Here is a 20,758-nt window from a genome sequence, read left to right on the forward strand (position 1 = left end):
TAACATAATTATGTTTGTCATACTTGCAAAAATGATTTTGGTTTGTTTATGATATGTTTTTGTTTGTCATTTTTTTCTATATATATAACTTATCATATTGATTTTTATGTTTCACAGATGTCAGATCCTTTTGGTGATAGTGATGAGGAGGAAAATCCTCAACAAAATCCTGATATTGAGCCAGAGATTACAGATGAAAAAAATGTGCGAGGACGCACATGGATGAATAAATTGATTAAGAATAGAAGTGAAGGAAATCTTATACCTGTAAAGTTCAATGAGTATGGTCAAGTAATAGGTACCGCAAGAAGTAATCGATCTTCGGCGTTGGGTTCTATAGTGAGGACTATTGTGCCTATCACCTGTAACTCCTAGAATGAAGGTCCAGCGGAGACCAAAACTCATATATGGGATTTAATGAAGGTATGATTTAATTACTTCTATTTTACTTAAAGATTTTAAAATATGTGATTTAATATGATTATTATTTCAAACTTGCAGAAAACTTTTCAGTTGGAATATAGCTCCAAAAAGTAGACAATGAAAGACGCAGGAAAGATGTTCAGACAATGGAAGACTGACACGACAAGGAAGCACATCTTTAATGCTTTAGAGAAAAGACCAGATGAGTTTCCCCATAGGAAACCATTTGGATTTGAGGAGATCATTACAGATGAGCAATGGTTAGAATTTGTCAACTCAAGATTAACACTAGAGTGGAAAGATAAGAGGTTACAAATGCAAGAATATCGAAGAATGAACAAATACAACCACAACCTATCTAGAGGAGGTTACGTGCGTGTGGAAGAGATGCTTCAACAACAGACTGGGCAACAATTATCTGATATTGATAGAGCTGATTTATGGACGATGGGTCGACCGAAGAATAAAGAAGGAGAACTTATTGGAGAGGCAGCTGAGATTCAAAAAAACATTGTAAGTTTTTATATATTGAACTTATATAATCTATTTATTTTAATATAACTAACTTATATAAATCACTTTTATTTTATAGGCTCATTATCGAAAACTCATTGAGGAGGGTCAATGGGAACCCCAAGGCCCTGATGATGTGTTGGCGAGGGTATTGGGCACCCCCGAGCCACGAGGGTGTGTTCGGGCTAAAGGTCAAGGTGTGTCCCCCGCATTATTTTGGGATACTCCGAAACCTACCAAAATGAAAGAGAAATTGAAAGATATTGTTTCGGCTAACGCTATGAGAAATGAGTTTGAGAAAAGACTTCGTCAACACGAAGAACGACATCGTCAACAAGAAGCGTGTCTAGAAGAACGTTTTTGTAAACAAGAGGAAATGTTGAGATCTTTCATGGCCCAACAGAGTGGTTTAGGATCCAATATTGGACCCACCAGTAGTTCCAACCCCACCGGGACCATCTTACTATGTGCCCGACCCACAAGCACCATCTTACTATGTGCTCGACCCTCTAGGGCCATCTTACTATGTGCCCGACCCTCCAGGGCCATCTTGCTATGTGCCCGACCCACCAGCACCATCTTACTATCGCCTGAACCACCAATACCATTTGTGACTGAGGTAATTTCAATTTGATAGTTGAAAATGACTATGTATATACATGCATACACACATATATACATAATGCTACTTATTATAATGTGCAGGTACCTAGTTGTCAGTTAGCCATTGGTTCGCTATCCAATATTGTTGCATCAGGCAAGCTCATTGACAAAGAGTTGGGTAACAACTACCAAGTGGTGATTATTGACGCTATTAAACTAGCGACACCTCTTCCTTATGCAAAACCTGATCAACATATGTACATAGTCATTCAGGCTATTGGGCATCCTATATCACGGCCTAAGGAATTTGTCATCGTATCTGATTATATACATGAACAGGTGATGTATCATGTTTACATAATCATATTTGTTATTATATATTTCAATTTGTTTGTAAATTTTCTCATTATTAATATTATTTTACAGACTTGTTCTAGAAGTAATAACATATCAGAACGACCAATTGCTCCTTCAACACAACGACCCCGAGAAAGAATACAACGTTTGAGTGATCCTCTGACACAAGACACCAGTCCTTTGGAACAGATATACAATATTATATCTCGTTGGAATGATGATGACTGTGTCAATCCAGGCATAGATGAGGATGTATTCGGTTAGGATATTTCAAGTCTTTACATATGCAAAGATGACATACTTCAATTTATTCGAATGGAAAAGATTGGACAAGGAGTTGTCGTTTGCTACATGAGGTATCTCACAAGTTTTTTACTTAACCTTTCTTATTTGATTTATTTTAACAACAAATTTCCTAAATTATATTTTTGACTACTACTCTTTTTTTAATAGGTTGTTATACAATTTTTTGGTAGAACAAGCGTGCCAAAATAAGTTTTTATTTGTCAATCCTAATGTTGTAGCCACTAAAGGAAGTTCATATGAAGAGCGTGTTCAAGGTCTGTTCAAGCGCTGTCGTCAATTAAGATCAAGTGAGCAACTTATGATTGTCCCCTGAAACCATGGGTAAGTTAAAAAATTTGTTACTGCCAGATACTTAGTCCTTATAACATTTGCGTTGGAGATTTATACCAAGTATTGTTTCTCTTGTGCAGTGATCATTGGATGTTGATTATATTGGCCCCATATTCATATTACGTTTGTTGTTGTGATCCGGTGAACTCAGAACTGGAAAACCGTGAAGAAATTGTGGCAGTAATAGTCAATGCTTTCAACCTTTTTTTGACCAGTCTACCGAAACCTCCCGAGATTCCAAATAATATAGAAATTGTGCAACCGAAAGTAAGTAACTACGACTTTAATTATACTTGAATTTTACTAATATTTTTATATTAATTACTTGATATTTTATTTAAATATTAATGTCCGCACCAACCAGACAATGTGGCATGTTGATATTATGTGATGAGAATGTTCAAGGATTACATTGAACATTCACGACCTGGACGTTACTTGAAGAAAGAGGTATGTATATAAATTTATACAAAGTTAATAATTTATTTATTATTAAAGTATATATAATCAAATAATGATTAACTAATATATTTTACTTTGTATTTTTTGTAGCTAAACACTACGCCATATACATCAGCACAGATTAATGAAATGTGACAACACTGGGCGAACCATATGCTACCGATAATTCAAAGTCATCGTCCCACATATTAGGTTTTTTTTTTACTTTTACTTTCTTACTATATGTCTAGCTAGCTAGTCTAATATTTGTTAATTTTGTATGTTTAACAACAAATATTACAATTTTGTATATTTAGCTAGCAAAGACATATTAGATATACACATTTCAGTTTTATTAATGAAAATTCAAAATTTAAATTTGCATATAATTTAGATTTTTTAATTAATATATTTAATTCTATTTCAAAAAATATTAATACATTTAATTCTATTAATTAATATACTGAAAATAATTATTTAATTTAAAAAAAAATACAAAAACCAATGATGACTCGTTATATGAGTCATTGAATGTCTACAAAGTCTCCCCATGGGAGACGTCATAGGTACCTACAACGTCTCCCATGGGGAGACTTTGTAGACATCCAACATCTCCCCCTGGGAGACGTCATAGGTTGTACACGTACACCCTATGACGTCTCCCAGGGGGAGACGTTGGATGTCTACAAAGTCTCCCCATGGGAGACGTCATAGGGCCACTTTAGATGGCTCCTGCAACAACGTCTCCCCTAGGGGGAGACATTAAATGTCTACAATGTCTCCCCCATATAGCCATTGAATGCCTATTTTGTTGCAGTGTTGCCAATTGTCAGAATTTACAATGTGGTGGGCATTTTGGAGCCACAAGAACATCAGCTAAGGTATTGTAAAGTGGTTTCTATTGGCCAAACCTATTTAAAGATGCTAATTCATTTGTGAAGGCTTGTGATCGGTGCCAGTGCACTGGTAATATCTCAAGGCGAAATGAGATTCCCCTCAATGTGATTTTGGAAGTTGAGCTTTTTGATGTTTGGGACATTGACTTCATGGGTCCATTTCCACCATCTTACAATAATGAGTATATCCTATTAGCAGTTGATTATGTGTCAAAACGGGTGGAAGCTGCTGCTACGAAGACCAATGACGGTAAAACTGTGTTGAACTTTCTACATAAACACACTTTCACTTGTGTTGGTACACCCTGAGCTCTCATTAGCGATGAAGGGAGTAATTTTGTCAACAAAAAAATTGATACACTTCTAGCTCGCTATGGTGTATACCACCGCATTGCACTGCCATATCATCCCCAATCAAATGGCCAAGCTGAAATTTCAAACAGGGAACTGAAAAGTATCCTTGAGAAGACAATGGATAGTTCAAGGAAAAACTGGTCAAAGAAGTTGGATGATACACTATAAGCTTACAGAACCGCATTTAAAATACTGATAGGTTTGTCTCCATATCACATAGCTTTTGGAAAAACTTGTCATCTTCCAGTTGAGTTAGAGCACAGGGCATATTGGGCAATAAAAAAGTTAAACTTTGATTGGAATACTGCTAGTGAGAATAGAATTTTGCAACTGAATGAGCTTGATGAATTTCGTAATGAGGCATACGAAAATGCAAAAATCTATAAGGAGCGCACCAAAGCTTGGCATGAAAAGAACCTAGTCAGAAAAGAGTTTCAACCTAGGCAGAAGGTACTTCTTTTTAATTCACGGTTGAGACTACTTCCTGGAAAATTGAAGTCACGATGGTCAGGTCATTTTACTGTTGTGAGAGTGTTCCCATATGACTTAGTGGAAGTAAAAGGAATGAATGGAGATCCTTTTAAGGTGAACGGGCAAAGGTTGAAGCCATACTTGGGTAGTGCATTTGATCAAGCAAAGTTAGTAATCCTCTTGAAGCCTGTTTGAAGGGAGTTCGACGTTCGGCGTTCAGCTAAATGACGTTAACGACAGTGCTCGTGGGAGGCACCCCATACATTTTTATTGCTTTCTTTACTTTTTGGTCTAGTTGGAAAAATATTTTAAGTTTAATCTTTGCACTTATAAACTATGAATAGTTAGTGTATTATTGTACACATGGAATCATGGAAAGCATGAAAAAAAAATGAAATTTTTTTTTTCTTAAGGGTCGCGACACAACCTTATTGGGCCGCGGCAAGACCCCTACCAGAGGCGTAGTGATATTCCATGGGAGTAGGCGGGCCGCGACACAGACCAAGGAGGGTTGTGATACTTATACCCAGAAAATAAAAAAAAAGGGGCGGGCCGCGGCAAAGCTTAAGTAGGGCCGCGACACTCGACAACAAATTTCTCAAAAAAATAGGCAGGCCGCGACACTGGAGGAGGCGAGCCGCGGTTGTAATGCTCCAAATTTCCTAATAATGTTTAGGACCTTGATTAGGAGGCCGGGAGGGCCATAATTGATTTATTATGTTATTAAATGATAATATGCATGTTTAGGTGTATTAAATATGCATGTGACCTCATTTATGAGTAATTGGAAGATTTTCATATTTTGGCCATATCGGGCATATTTGGCATGTATGTGATATGTGTGTGTGTGGTGCTTTATTATTATTTGGTTATGCTAGGGTTACTCAGCACAAGACGATCCTAGGAGGTAAGCTAGTGGGAAAGTCACAACGGGATTTATTCTTTACTTGGAGTGAGTCAAGGGGTATTTAGAGCATTATCGAGTTATTAGGTAATGGGAACAAATATTTGGTGATAAATTGGGGGTTAGTAAGATCAGGGGGAAATTCTGGAAGTTTTGACTATTTTGCCCCCGGGAGTGTTTTCGGGACCCCAAGTGTTAGGTCTTGGTTGAGTATACTTAAGCTTGAAGTAACCTTTTAAAAGAATGAAAGAACGTTATGTACGTTCTCTCTCCCTCAAAGTTCCATTTTCGTTCCCCGATCGCATTTTTGAAGGTAACTTGAGTTCTAGGACTTGGATTCAAGTGAGGATCGAGGCATAACGATCCTAGGGAAGATTAGAAGCTTATTAGCGGGAGGATTTAGTTGGGAAACAACTCAATCAGAGGTAATTCAAGTTTTAAGTTCTAAGTTTTTAAGCTTGAATTGGACTTTGTATTTTGATGAGTTTTTGTTAGATTTGAAGCTTGGGTTTTATGGGTTTTGGATCACGGGGATGTTTGGGAACTTTGATTTTTGAGCTTGGAGATGTTTGGATATGTTTATGAAAGGTTTTTAGATGAAGAAATGGAGGTTTTTTTTGGCTGGGTTCAAGGTTAAGCCACAGCTCTATTCTTGGGTGCTGCAGCTCAAGCTTGAAGAAGCTGGTGGTTTGGTGCTGATGGGCTATTTGAGCTGCGGCTCTATTGGGTAGAGCTGAGGCTCTAATTGCTATCGGAGAAGAGTTTTTGGGCCTGACTTGAGTGGGGCTAGGGCACTAATGGTTGGGGCCGCGACTCAAAAGAGGAAAAGTGACCAAAGTGGGTTTTTAGTCATGGGAACTCAAACCTTAGGCCTCGGGATCATTCCTAATACCGATTTAGTGGGATTTGATGTCTCAAAGGCTAGGTCTTGGTTCCGAGATTGGTTTTAGAACTTGAACTCATTGGATCACCATTTATGGTTGTGACTAGGTTATCACTAGAGGCTTGGAGTAAGGATTGTGCTTATGGCTTGTTTACTGGTAACCTGTGTTTGGACCAAAGGTAAGGAAACTGCACCTTGTGTATATGTGACATGCATGGTTATTATTGATGCATGTTGGATTATTAAATGTGGCATGCATGATTATTGTTGAGGCATGTCAAGTGGTTAAATATGATGCATGTAATGCATGAGAAACATGTGATTAGGACATGCTTTGTATACTGAGTATGATATTGTTCAGAGCTTGAGCCTCTGTGTTTATGCATGATCCTAATTATGCTAGTATTTGTTAAGTAAGCATGCTGAATGCCCTGTATTCGGATATTGGATATGTGATATATGTTTGGTGGCATTGCTTACTTCTATATGGCACTGACTAGTCAGGGATACTGACCTAAGAGTCAGAAATGGCATAGCGTCAAGAACGCAAAGCCAAATGAAGATTAGATCTAATCGATATCAGCGTTGAATGGATCTAAGGCATTAACGCTGGACCGACCCTAAGGTCGATGAACTTATAAGAGCTTGGCTAGTTTAGGACTAGTTACTAGAGCCAGGGCCTAAAGCCCAGGTGACCGTTTGTCACATGGCTAGGGAACGATGTTCCAAGGTTATGACTCTATGGTCATGAAGAAGGTTATGTTGGTGACTAGTCATCATCCACCTAACCTGTTTGAACTAATAAAAAGTTCACTTGTCTGTTAAGACCCGATGACCCTATCGTCACAAGGCTAAAAGGGGTTATACCCAACTTAGTGACTTTTGCGACTGTCACCTATTTGTTTGGACTGATAGTCCTGGATGAATATTCTGATCATTGGTTGATGTGTTTTACTCAACATGACGTTTTTATTTTGGGCTAAAAGCCCTGGATGATTATTATAATAATTGGTTGATGTGTATACTCAATATTACGTGGGTTTGTTTGCCTGCTGGAATAGGGCTATATTTGCTAGGCGTGTGCCTTATGATTTGATGACATGTTATTAGTGTTCATGGGCATATTAAGTTTTCTTGCTGGGCTTTGGCTCATGGGTGCTATGTGGTGCAGGTAAAGGCAAAAGAAAGCTGGACCATCCTTGAGTTGGAGAGCTTAGGTGGCGAGGTGTACATATGCAGCTACTCGACCACCACGGCTGAGGTTTGAAGGGGAACTAGGGCTTAAGCCTGCTTTGCCGCCTAGATCGGCTGGTTGTAATTTTTTTTTTTGTTTGTAATAGATCTCTAAATTATATTTTTGGGATCCCAATGTATGTAATAAACGTTCTAATGAAACATTGCATCTTAACAAAAAAAATTTAATCCCTAAACTTCTAATCGTACTTAGTTACACGATTTTGGCCAAATGACTCGATTAGCGAGTTTAGCACTGTTTACAAAGCACACTGTAATGGTCCCTGGAGTTTAGGGCGTTATAGCGGCGCTGGGTCACGACAGAGGATAAAAACAGAAACCCTATATTAGTTTTTTCCTACTTCATCTCACATATTTCTTTTTCCTCTTCCCCATACTTACAAATCCACCATTCTCATCCTCCCTAAACCATTTGTTTTCTCATTAAAACACAATTCCCCAACCATTTCTCATCTCCAATCTCCTTCATTTGACCTAAAACAAAAATTTTCTCCTTCATAAAGCCCTATTTCAGAAAATTCCTATCAAATACCATAGATTTATGAAAATATTGTTGTCAAAGGAAGGAGACGAGTTCACAAACAGTGGTATCTCACTCAAGTAAGTACAATTTATCCATTCCCTTTGAATTTTCAATGCTCAGTTGGTAGCTTTTGGATAAATTGTGAGTGAAAATTGTTGTGGAGCCATTTGGTGGGTTTGTGACGGAAAACGAATAGTTAAAGTGGTTATCAAATCTGTTCTTGATATTTTGATTTTGGGGGATGTGAGACAACAGGGGGAGGTTCTGCCCAATTTCTCTTAGAAAATTTGGTGATAGTCATTGTTTTTGTACTTGTGCGATGGGTCCTAAAAAAAATCCTCCAAGGGGTGCTTCTTCAAAGAAAGCATCCTCATCCCAAGCCCAACAAACACCGCCACCACCCAATGATTTTAACACAACAAAATTCAAAACTAAGGAGGTTGCAGATTTGTTTAAAACAATCAATGGGAAATCTGTTGTTCCGGAAAGGGGGATGGAGTATTAATTGGACCCAAATGACTCCCCCTATGAGTTAATTTGAGCATAAATTACTCGTCGAAATTGGGGCATAGTTTGTAAGAAAATTCAAGTGGATACTGCTAATTATTCTCAAGTGTATGAGTTTTATGCAAATTTCCCCAATCAAGATAATGAGCAAAAAGATTTTTTTCGAGGCAAGGAAGTGCCTTCCGACATTGATTCTTTTAATACTTTGCTCCATCTTCCTACTATTCCAGCCACTAAAGATGAACACTGGCAGTTGACTCATTTTAGCGAGGTTGATTATGTTGAGGTGGCAGAAACATTGAGTTTGTCGGGGGCTCGATTTCATTATAATGGATGGTGAGCCAAAGCATTTATTTCGCTGTCAGTTGAATCGCATTGCCTGTGCTTGGGATTATTTTGTGAGTGCTCGTATGCTGCCCAGCACTCATGTATCTTATATTGATCGGGTGCGATATCTTTTGGTTTACGCTATCATGATGGGAAAAATAGTGGATGTGGGACAAATAATCAGGTATAGCATTTGCAACATCAGTAAATTCAACACCACTGCTGGTTTGGCACATGGCACGTTCATAACTAAGTTGTGTGAGACTTATGAGGTGCCAGTGCTTGATGAAGAACATAATATGGAAGCCCATGAAGACTATCACTCAGTCTATGGTTCATGATTTTCCTCCGGCCTCTCTTGAGCCTCCACAACCTGGCCAAGTCCCTAAACGTCCGCAAGGTGGAGACGATGAGGAGATTGATCCTGTTGGTACATGTGCAACTAATGAGGAGGGACCCAGTGGTAGTGCATCCTTTTTGGCTATTGGGGAGCCAATTGATTACCATACTCAGGGCACGCATAATCGGCTGGATTACATCATTCAACAAAATTAGTATATGATCCAATCACATCATGCTCAAAATCAACATTTCAATCAATATATGGAGCAGCGCAGTGAGTATGAAACTCAGCATGTGGATACCCTAAATGCTCTAGTACAACGGTAGTCGATGAGTGAGGCCGATCAAAATACCTTTATGTATCCACCACCATACATACCTTACAACCCACTGCCTCTGCCACTGCCATACTGATGTGGCGTGTCTCTTGAGGTAAGTTTTCTCTCCTTGGTTTTCAGGTCACATTGGGGGAGAGGCTTATTGCTTTTGCTTCATTTTTGTTTTCCTTTTAGTTTAATGTTTTTATTTTAGTTTTGTCTTTAGTGTCGAAAAGTTAAGCCGATAAAATTTCTTTAATAATGTCGGTTGTCATCACTTGTGAAATAGAGATTGTGTGAATAACCGTGTGCTTGGTTTGATCACTCTTTGGATTAATTTTAATGCTTCTTGGAAATTTTAATATGCTGTGTAAATGTGAGTAATTAGCGTATGTTATACATATTTTACTTGGGTATGAGGAATGAATTGTGGAATAGGATAGAACTTGCATTTCCTGTCTTTTGAGGTGTGTTGGAACATCTGAGCCTTTCAAGCTTACCGATATTATTTTATCCTTAGTTTTCCCCTTTGTGACTTAACTTGTTTTATTGATTGTTTAACCACATTATTAAGCCAAAAATGTACCTGTTATTATTTTCCCTTGTCCTTTGAATTGTGCCATAAGATTGGAAATAAGTTTGGGGGAAAGAATTGTAATTGGGTGAGATTGTTGATATGTGGATAGATGGTGTATTTTAATGATTGAGAGAAATGTCAAAGTTCTTGCAACATCACTAATTTCTGTATATTCTTTTCAAAAAAAAAAAAGAAAAAAAAGGAGATAAATAATTGGCTAGCAATTTCCTCATCCTAGTGCTTACTTTTGGTATGGCGTGCACTGCTTTCTATCTCCCCTTCCAAATCATGCACCGTCTCGAATCGTTCCTCCATTCCTCCATCATCTTTCTTTACCATATACAGCTCCAAATGACTAAAATCGTAATTGTATACGAGGTTATAAATTGTGTATTCGATCGTGTTGAAATCCAACTCCTCCTGAACGACATTGTGCCATGCCATGGTCAAGTGGAGGAGAGCCTCGAGATATATAGACAACAATTCCCTTAGCACCTAGTATTGTTAAATGGCCACAACAACACCCCTCTTTTGTTAAAAAAATCCTTGGATACGTTTGCAAACTACCGCTGCCATTTTCAGTACGGTAGTCCTCCAATCGTTGTGATCCTCGCGAGTTGAACCTTAGGTATTACACGAATCTCCTTGAGTAATTGTTTCTTAGTGCTTCTAATGATAGGAGGCATCTTTCAAAACTGGAATTACAAAAATACAAAATTTAGAAGCAGGAAAATATAAATAACACTTAGAGCAAGTACTTACGACGTGGTGAGGTGAGATTTTCCCTTCTTTAGCGTGTATGGGGACGGTCCTTAGAAACATGAACAACCTATCTCTGATACTAAATGTCACTTATCTCATAGATAATTAGAAAAATACCACATAAAAGATAAACTCAGTGGGGCCTTGATATAAAACATGTAGGTTTGGGCCCAGTAGTTTAAAATAAAAATAAAGTATTCATATGCAATGAAAGGAAGATAAAAGTTTAAGTCTTAGTGGCATATTTAAAAAATTTAAAAAGTCATAACATAGTTTCTTTAAGTCTTGGCGCTTATATTGATCATTTATTCATTCATAGGAAACTCCCACGCCATACATACTCGGATGTCGGAACTCCCCACATCACAACACGTGCCAGAGAGAAACCCTATTGTTTACCTGAAAGGGGGAAAGTAAGGGGGTAAGCTAAAAGCCCAGGAAGTACAGCAAAATAAAAAAATAAAAAGACAAGAAAGACAAGAAAAATATAACATGACAATCCATAATGTCATCATACTCATACTCATATCTCATAATCATAAATGAAACATAGTCATACATTACATTCATTCAACATAAGCATACTCTTTGTGATCATGACACCTCTGTTGTTCTTGTCACATCTTGAGGTAACCAGTATAACTGGGATGGTAAAATCTCATCTATGAGGTAAACAAGATCTCAAGTCTTTGAATAACCTCAGCGCGTCCGACCTTTAGTTAGGTCATATCCTTAGCAACTTCTTTGTTGCGTTGCGTTCAGCACATTAGCAACCTTCTCTTTTCATTCATCTTACAAGCGTATGTAGTCTAGCCACATCAAAACAAAGAACAAACATGTTGCATCATACTTGTCATAACATATCAAGATAGATTTCTGCTTTTCCATATCACTTGGTTTATCATCAAAACATAGCACCATCATTTACATAGCACATTATTTCTTGTAACATACAAGTCTTACCATTTCATAGCATAAACATAGAAATTCTATCTAACTTCCTTACCTACAATCCAAGCAAATTAAATAGTGGGATGCTTCACAATGGGCCTAAAATCACAACCAAAGTATTCATCTCAATAGTAAGTAAGGCTATGCATGCCCAACAAACATTCCCCACCATGCACATGTGGCATAGGTTACATCGAAAACCATACATGAGATCATAAAGGAAATCCACAATTTATTATCTTGGCCTTAATGAATGCCAAACCACAAACACTCACTCAACTAAAAGACGTATTATGAACGTAAGGCTAAACTTGCATGCGACATGCGTACGTTGAAAAGTGTGTAGAAGTTGGTAGAATTTAATCTCTTGAATCCTTAAAAATCGCGTAAGATTTTGTTAAGAAAAATATTTACCAATTTAATTTATGTTGCAAGGCTAAGTTGAGAAATCGCACCGATATAAAATAAAAAAAATCATCTCATTTTAATTAGTGGTGAATACCAAACATTAATCCCATCATTATTTTAAATAAACAATAGAATATTGATATCCTATTCCTATTTTTTTTTCCCACTAAACTAATTAGTTTAACGAAAATTAATTAATTGTGAATAAGTATATTAAAACAAAGCAATTTGACATTCATTCCCTTTACCAAAATAAATAAATAATTCATAGTTAACTTTTGAAAAAAAATATTTCAAGTTTACCATATTCCTTTTATGAATTAAAATAATTTAATTAAGTTGGAAGATTTTCATTATACCATCTTTTACTTAATTAAAATACTTAGAAAAAATATATATAATGCCCTTCTTAGTTATTTATTTTAAAAATAAAAAAACTGTACTAATTTGATTAAAAAGTTTCGTATTTAAAGTGTAGAAAAATCCTCATTTTCACACATAAGGTCTAGGACTTAATTTACTAGAACACTCATCTTACCCATCTTACTTAACACATATTTTCTTTAAATAAAATAGAATTCCAGCAAGCAAATTTTGATTGTTAAAATCTATTTAATTAAATAAATCGTATTTTTCTTTCACAAAATATATAAAAAAGGCATGTATTAATTAGTTTAAAATCCCATTTAAATGAAAGAAAAATTATCTTTTGATTACATTTTTGTTATAAAATATTAATTTGGAGAAAAGTTGTATATATATTTAAATTCCATAGACTAATTACCACAATATAGAAAATAAAAAAACAACAAGTAACACTTATTTAAAAAATACGTCTAAATCGTGTTTAACCATTTCCTAGCATGTGTTCTACCATCTCATTCATTTCAAGAACAAAACTTAGTTTAAACATAAAAAATCTAATCCATATATACAAGACCAATTTATCATTTGTGAAAAATTTAATACCATGTTCAAATTATAAAAAAGAAAAAATATAACATAACATGTTTCTAACATTATAAGTGACAACAAAGCATAAACACAAGAACCAAACCCTAATATGCATTTACCATCATCTTTGCATGCTTATTTAAAAAATAACTAGAATCACATAGACCATAGAAACAATGATAAGAAAACACTAGGTGTCACCATATCAAGATCACCATGCTCATATTGCTACTGTCAAACAACGTCAATAAAAAGAGATCAACATACACCAAAATCATTCATCAAGACAATACAAAAACAATGAGTGGATCCATTACCTCTCTTGATTATAGACTCAAGAACACAATAGTAAGAAAATCCTAGAGCACAACCACCTTGGTCACCCTAACACCATTTTCGAACATCATAAGAAAAGAAAAGAAAAAGAACTTAGTGATGGGAAGAAAGATCAATCCTAGAGAATCATAACCAAACTAAAACACTAGTTCCAAAAACCATACCTATACAAGCTTTGAATCCCTTCCTCTTCTCCATTCTCTCTGTTTTGCACGCAGCCACCAAACAAATGAGCCTTCAAGCTCATGATTCTTCCTTTTATTTACCCTAATGGTCTAGCCCTACATAAATTCCTAATAACTCATTTCCGAATTCCTCTCTCCCAATTCAATACCATAACCCTTCACTTATCTAGAAATAATTAGAGTAATTAGCATTCAGATATCTCCTTACCCTTTGTCTCTCCCTCTTTCCTTGGCTGTCCATGGCTAATAAAGGAATTTATGTTATTCTCGTAACTCTAGGGTCCTGCAACTTGGAGCTGGGTTTTGGCCCATTTTCGTTGCGCTTAAGGAAAACAATTCTTACACAAAAGTTGTAGGAAATTTCATTATCTTTCTAATGGTAACAATTATGTCTAAATTGGATATCCACAGCCTATGTTATGCCTATTTTACTGAGGTTGAGTCCAGGGTTACGGAAATTGAGAAAAATGCAACTCTTTTTTTCTTCATTTGTTTCCCAATTCTTATTTGTGTGAATACAAATGCTTACCCTATTTACTTTTTCCATTAATCCTCTTTTAGTTTAATAAAAATAATAAAACAATACTAACTAATTAATAAGGGAATAATTTAGAATAATGCATGGGAGAATCCTTGCATGCTCACCATGCAATTATGCACATGCACACACATACAAGTGTTAAGGTGCATTTCTACTAACCATGCACATTGGTGCACACAATCAAAGATCATTTACTTACAAATTAAAACAAACAACTAACAAAATTAAATTCACATAATTCCTATCAAAAAATTAAAAATAATTTACAATTAAAAAATAAACAAAGCACAAAATTATTAAACTAAAAAAAAATTGATGCGCTACAACAGTTAAGGGTAAGGATGTCAAAAAAAAAAAGATTTGTAGAGAGAATGAGTTAATTGCAAAGGAATAAATTTTCTAGGAAAATGAAATAATTAAGTGATAATTATAGGTAATTTTTTAATTATGAATTAATTAATTATTTAACTATATAGTTTTTATTTTGAAAAATTATAGGTTAAAATAAATATTAATCATGTTTGGATTAATATATAAACATGGATTAATAATTATCTTACTTAGAATCATATATTTATTTATTTAAAACTGATATTTTAAGATAAAATTAATTTTGAATTAACTGATATTTATGTTGGGATAAATATATTGTCTTAAAAGTTGATTAAACAAAAAAAAAAGAGAAAATTAGGGAAAATCCTAATATGTGGGGTGACACACAGGGATTCCCCAATCCTTGAGATTTGAATTTTTAATTTCAAATTATTTGTTTAATCAATTTTTTAATATGATTTAAATGAAATAATTAAATAGAAATATCAGATCATGTTTAATTTGAATTCTAATTTAATAAAATAAAAATTGATTAATTAGATTAATTATCTTTATAATAATTGATAGATCGATCTTTTCAAAAAAGATAGATATAATGTTTTTGATGTGATTAAAAATAGACTCTCTCTATGAGACAGAAGCGATAGTTTTTCTAAACCTGAAAACTGTTCAATTCTTCTTCTCTCAATCAAACATCTCTAGATCTCATGTGTTGAGTACATCTAGAGAGTCATAAATCAACTTTTTGAATCCTACGTGTACACACATCCTTGTGTGTTTGAGGATTGGTTTGGAAGATCAAGGTGCGAGCTTTCAAAACTTGGACAGGAAGATCGTTGGTGTTATACAAAAATATTTTAGGAAACTTAATAGGCTACAAGAGGTAATCTCTAACCTGATTGTCTGTTATTTAATATATATGTGCATGATCTTGGATGGTATTAATACTTATTAAAAATGGCTCATTCTCCACTGTGTATCTTAGATTTTCTCTTTTAATACCAGCAGTCTACATATATATATATTAAATATTGTGTGAGTTTCTTGCATTTATTATATATATGTTGATATGTATATTGAATGGATGGATATTTTTTTTTGAATGTATGGTTGAATGATGAATCGTTAATTATATGGTGCTATTGGGTTAGGAATTTGAATTTCATCTTTTGTAAGCCATAAAGGGCGTAGGATTTTTGTAAAATTTATTTTTTGAAAAGTGTATTTTAAAAAATTTGTACACAAAAAAAAGTGGAGAACCCGATCCACCAGACAAGCCAGCAGCTCGAGCCCTCCCCAGCCACACGCGTGCAAGTACATTTCTGAGCCTCCCCACCAGCGCGTGCACCATGCGTGGCTACTGCCTGCCCAGCCGCGGCATCGCGGCTCCCTTCTGCACCGCGCCCCTCGCACGCGCAGCATCTGCGTGCCTTCCCTGGCAGAGCTCCTACTCCATAAGTGCGCAACACTTGTGGCTCCCCAGCCACCCATCTTGTAGAGTCCAAGAACTTTACTTAGCTTGTTAGATAGTAGTAATAATAGTAATAGTAGTAGTATTTTTATGACTGTGGATTATGGTTCAGACCGGGATTTAATTGGACACTTGTAGTAACACTTGTAGATTTTCTAAGTTTAACCTATAGTTTAAGAATATTAATTTTAACCTAAGGTTTGATTAATATGACTGATATTGATGGTGATATTTATTATATTATAAGGTTTAGATAGACCCAATAAGATAATAACACTTGTCATATGTATGTTTAATGAAAATTAAGTATTTTTGAGGAATAAGTTTATTAAGATAAATATTAGAATATCCTAGGGTCTGTCAGCAGCTTTGAAATCGTTAGAGGACTTAGTCAAGGCTGTTTACTCAATTCAAATTAGGCTGAAAATGTGCAATTTCGTGTTTAAATATTCAGCATATGCCGATATATCGCAGCTATAGGGGGCTATATATTGCAATATGGGGATACGAAAAACACGTAACTTCGCACAATCAACTCGACGAGCCTCGGGCATACCAGCGCAGGTGATATATCGCCTACTAGGGGCGATATATCGGTTCCTTTGATATATTTTTGAAAACGTTCTCATTTTAATCTTTAACCTCTTGATAAGTCCAGCATCTTTCAGACTAAGTCTTCAGCCTCTGCTGGACGATAATTCAAATATTTTTTCACTTAAAAAGCCATTATTTTATTCAAGTTAAATGAAGATCTTTTTATTCTTGAACTCTATAAATAGGACCTAGTACCCAGCCATTTATTCATTCATCAAGCTAAGTTCAGAGGCTGCAAGCTGCTAGGTTATTTTTAAGTGCTTAAACACTTGGCTTGGGGATTATAAGCTTAATCATTATAAGCTTACCAAAAACTTGGGAAGTAAGGTTTATAGCACATTTCGGTTCAAGGTTTAGATCGGTCATAGAAGCATTCAAGGTATTCCAAACTCTAGTTCATTTTGGTATTGTTTTCCTTAAGTTACAGTTTTATACTCAACATCCTAACTTTATTCTTTATTTTTGGATAGGAAATCTAAGATCTTGAACATAAGGTTTTGGTAAGTATATTCTTGATGGTATAGTTCGTCCATTCTTTTCATTCCTTTTTCTTCAATATACTCACCCTTTCATTGATGGTTTTTAGGAGTGTTCCAAAGTCCCAAACCTGTTCTCATATCCCAGTACCTTTGGTAAGGAAAATAGGATAGGATTCTATATGTTATGTTATGTGTTATCTTATGATTTATGTTATGTTATACGTTATATGTTATATTATGTATGTTTGTAGACTTGGGCATATGACTTGTATAACTAACAAGCCCCAATAAATTTATGGGCATATGACTTGTTTAGCTAGGAAGCCCCACAAATCTAATGGGCATATGACTTGTTTAGTTTACGAGCCCCAAGTAATAATGGCCATTATAGTATGTGTGACATATGTTTATGATATGTTTTATTATATGTTGCGTTATGAATTTTATGTATATGGTTTACATGTTAGGTTTTCCTTGCTGGGCATTAGGCTCACTCCTTTATGTTTATATGTACAAGAAAATAGCTTTGGTGGCGGGAAATGTTCTTGGAAGCTTGGGGATGTGTATTGAGGCGGGATGGAATCGATGGACCGAGCGTTCGATTCAAGGATGAAGTCTCTTTAATTATGGTTTTCTATGTATTTTTCCGCAATTGGTTGTAATAAGATTTAATTAAGTTTTCATTATGTTTTTATTTTAAAAAAAATGGGATCCCATATCCTACTTTGAATTTTATGTAGTTTAACATTTGTTTTACAAGTTTTTAATGAAGTTATGACTATTTCACTTGTAAGTTTTATTAAAAATTAGTGTCTATGTATAGTAGTAATTAATGGTCCAAAGTCTAGAGTAGTTGGGTCATTACAGTTGGTATCAGAGAAACGGCTCATTCGCATGAAGTCCTCCTCGATACACACACTCAAAGCTCCGAATCTGACCGCCAAGTAAGTATTTAAGTTATAGTTATTTTTCTTATATGTATAGCTAACGATTTTAGCATTTATGTTTTCAGTTAAGTATGAACGGAGCATTAACCTATGAGGATATCCAAGCCATTAAGGCTTTAAAGAGAATAAGAGAACCAAGAAACACCATAGGAACACTAGAGAGAATCACTCGGAGACTGCTTTTGTTCCACAGAGAAATAGGTCACCTTCAAGAGTCTAAGCAAATCACGATGAGAGCAACGAAACAATATGTTTTAGTAATTAGACTATTTAGAGATTTTCATCCCGTACTTGCAGCCTTAGAGGAGATATGGGAAACAATGGATGATGAAGATGAACTGCTAGCAGCAATGCGATATTACTTTCTCTTAGTTAGGTTCACTGCAAAATCAGAATTTCAATTTACTAATGAGCAAAAACATAGGATTTTTACGAACCTTCCTCGAGGAAATTTTGAGGCACATGATAATGAAGATTATGAAGAGCTAGATGATGATATGCTAGATGAAGGATTAGATGTAGAAGATCCTGATTTTTAGAATAGTTAGTTTCATTGTTTGTTTTATTTATTGTTTGTTTTATGGTTGTAATAGGTAAAAAACTCTTTTCCAAATTAATATCATGTTATTTTGTTATCATGTATGAGTTTGATTTTTATTTCGCAATCATAATAAATAATAAATAAAATAAATAATGACTAAGTTCGGTGAGGGTAGATACAAATCAATGAACCAAGTTTCTATTTTGAGAGTTAGGGGGCCATAGTAGTAGGAACGATTTTTACTGATCGCAGCCCTCCCTCAATATGTTTAAGTTTGAAACAAAGATGAGTTTCGAGCCTGAGAATTTAGTCATATATGATGATTAGAAATAGACTTAGAAATAATAAAGATGGCTTGTTTTTCTAAGTATAGAAATCCACTCTAATTAAAAAAGAAGACTTATATAATTTTCATAAGAAGTCATAATCAATAGGTCCAAGTTATGTCTGTTTAGAATAAGTTTTGCCTTAGAGCCTATTAGGTAAAGTTCTAACATATTTCTTTCAACTGTTAGAACTCTGTTGCGATGTCGCTCCGAAGATCTGCACGCACCAACGGAAATGCCTCCAACGCTGTTCCAGTGAATAATGAAGCTCCTCCAGTTCGCAGAAGGGGAGTGCGTGCTACTGCCAGCTGCAACACGCCGGCACCACCAGCTGACAACACTGCGGAGATCGCCAGACTGATACAACAAGTCGAGGAACTTTTGCAGCAGCAACGACAACAGGCTCAGCCCCAAACTCAGCCTTCGCCTCAGCCGCAGCCACAACCACAACAAATGGCCTCAGCACCCCAACAAGTTGGTCCATATGGGAGATGGGCAGTGGCGAACTACGTGCCGTATTCAGTACAACACATGGAGCCAGTTTATGAGAGATTCCGCAAGCAGTACGCTCTAAAATTCGATGGGACTACAGACTCCTTTGAGGCAGAAGAGTAGCTAAGGAATGTGGAGCCAATTTTGACGCACATGAATCTCAGTAATGCAGACAGTATATCCTGCATCTCGTCGTTGCTCAAGAAGGATGCCAGGATATGGTGGGACTTGGTCCAGTAATCGCATGATGTTGCCACCATGACATAGACTCGATTTGTGGAGCTATTCCACAAGAAGTATTACAATTCGGCTGTACTCACTTCAAGAGTTGAGGAGTTCGCCAACTTAAAGCAAGGTAGTTTATCAGTGGCAGAGTATGCTCGACAGTTCGACCGCCTAGCTAAGTTCGCATCTGAGATGGTTCCAACTGATTTTCTGAGGGTGAACAAGTTTGTCAGAGGAATTAGACCGAAGATCGAGATGGGGGTTATGCTAGCAAACCCAGGGAATACTACGTATGCCGACGTTCTTGAGACGGAAATAGAAGTAGATGTTAGGAAAATATTGTTTTGCCTCAATTGAAATGATTATAATATTACAACTCTATGCAATAATATTACAAGTAAATATAGATTGATTAAATAAGGTTACAACTCTATAACTGAAAATATAAATAAACTAAAGAAAGGAAAAAGATGATGAAGAAGAAGAGAATAGTGAGAATACAACTCTAAGCAAAAGATTACAAGTAAAATAAAGTGTTTAGACCAAATGAAAAGATTACAACTCTTAAACAAAATATACAAGCAAATAGAACAAGAGAATAATAAGAAAAGCAATAGAATAAAAAGAAGAATAGAAACACAATAAAACTCTCACTTACACAACCTAAGTGAAGAGGTTTGGGGATCACCAACTTGAACAAGGTTTAAAACCTTTGTCCAAAAGCTTATTTCCCCCTAACTCAAGCACTAAGGGATCTCTCTCAGATATTGGAAAAGCTTTCTGGAATTATCAAGCCTCAAGGTGTTTCTAGCCAAGTGCTCTAGTGGATAGAAAAGTTGTGTCTTACAAGTGAGCTATAGGCTCCTATTTATAGAGTTTAGAGAC

Source organism: Humulus lupulus, chromosome X (genome assembly GCF_963169125.1).
Source record: "Humulus lupulus chromosome X, drHumLupu1.1, whole genome shotgun sequence".
NCBI classification, from domain to species: Eukaryota; Viridiplantae; Streptophyta; class Magnoliopsida; order Rosales; family Cannabaceae; genus Humulus; species Humulus lupulus.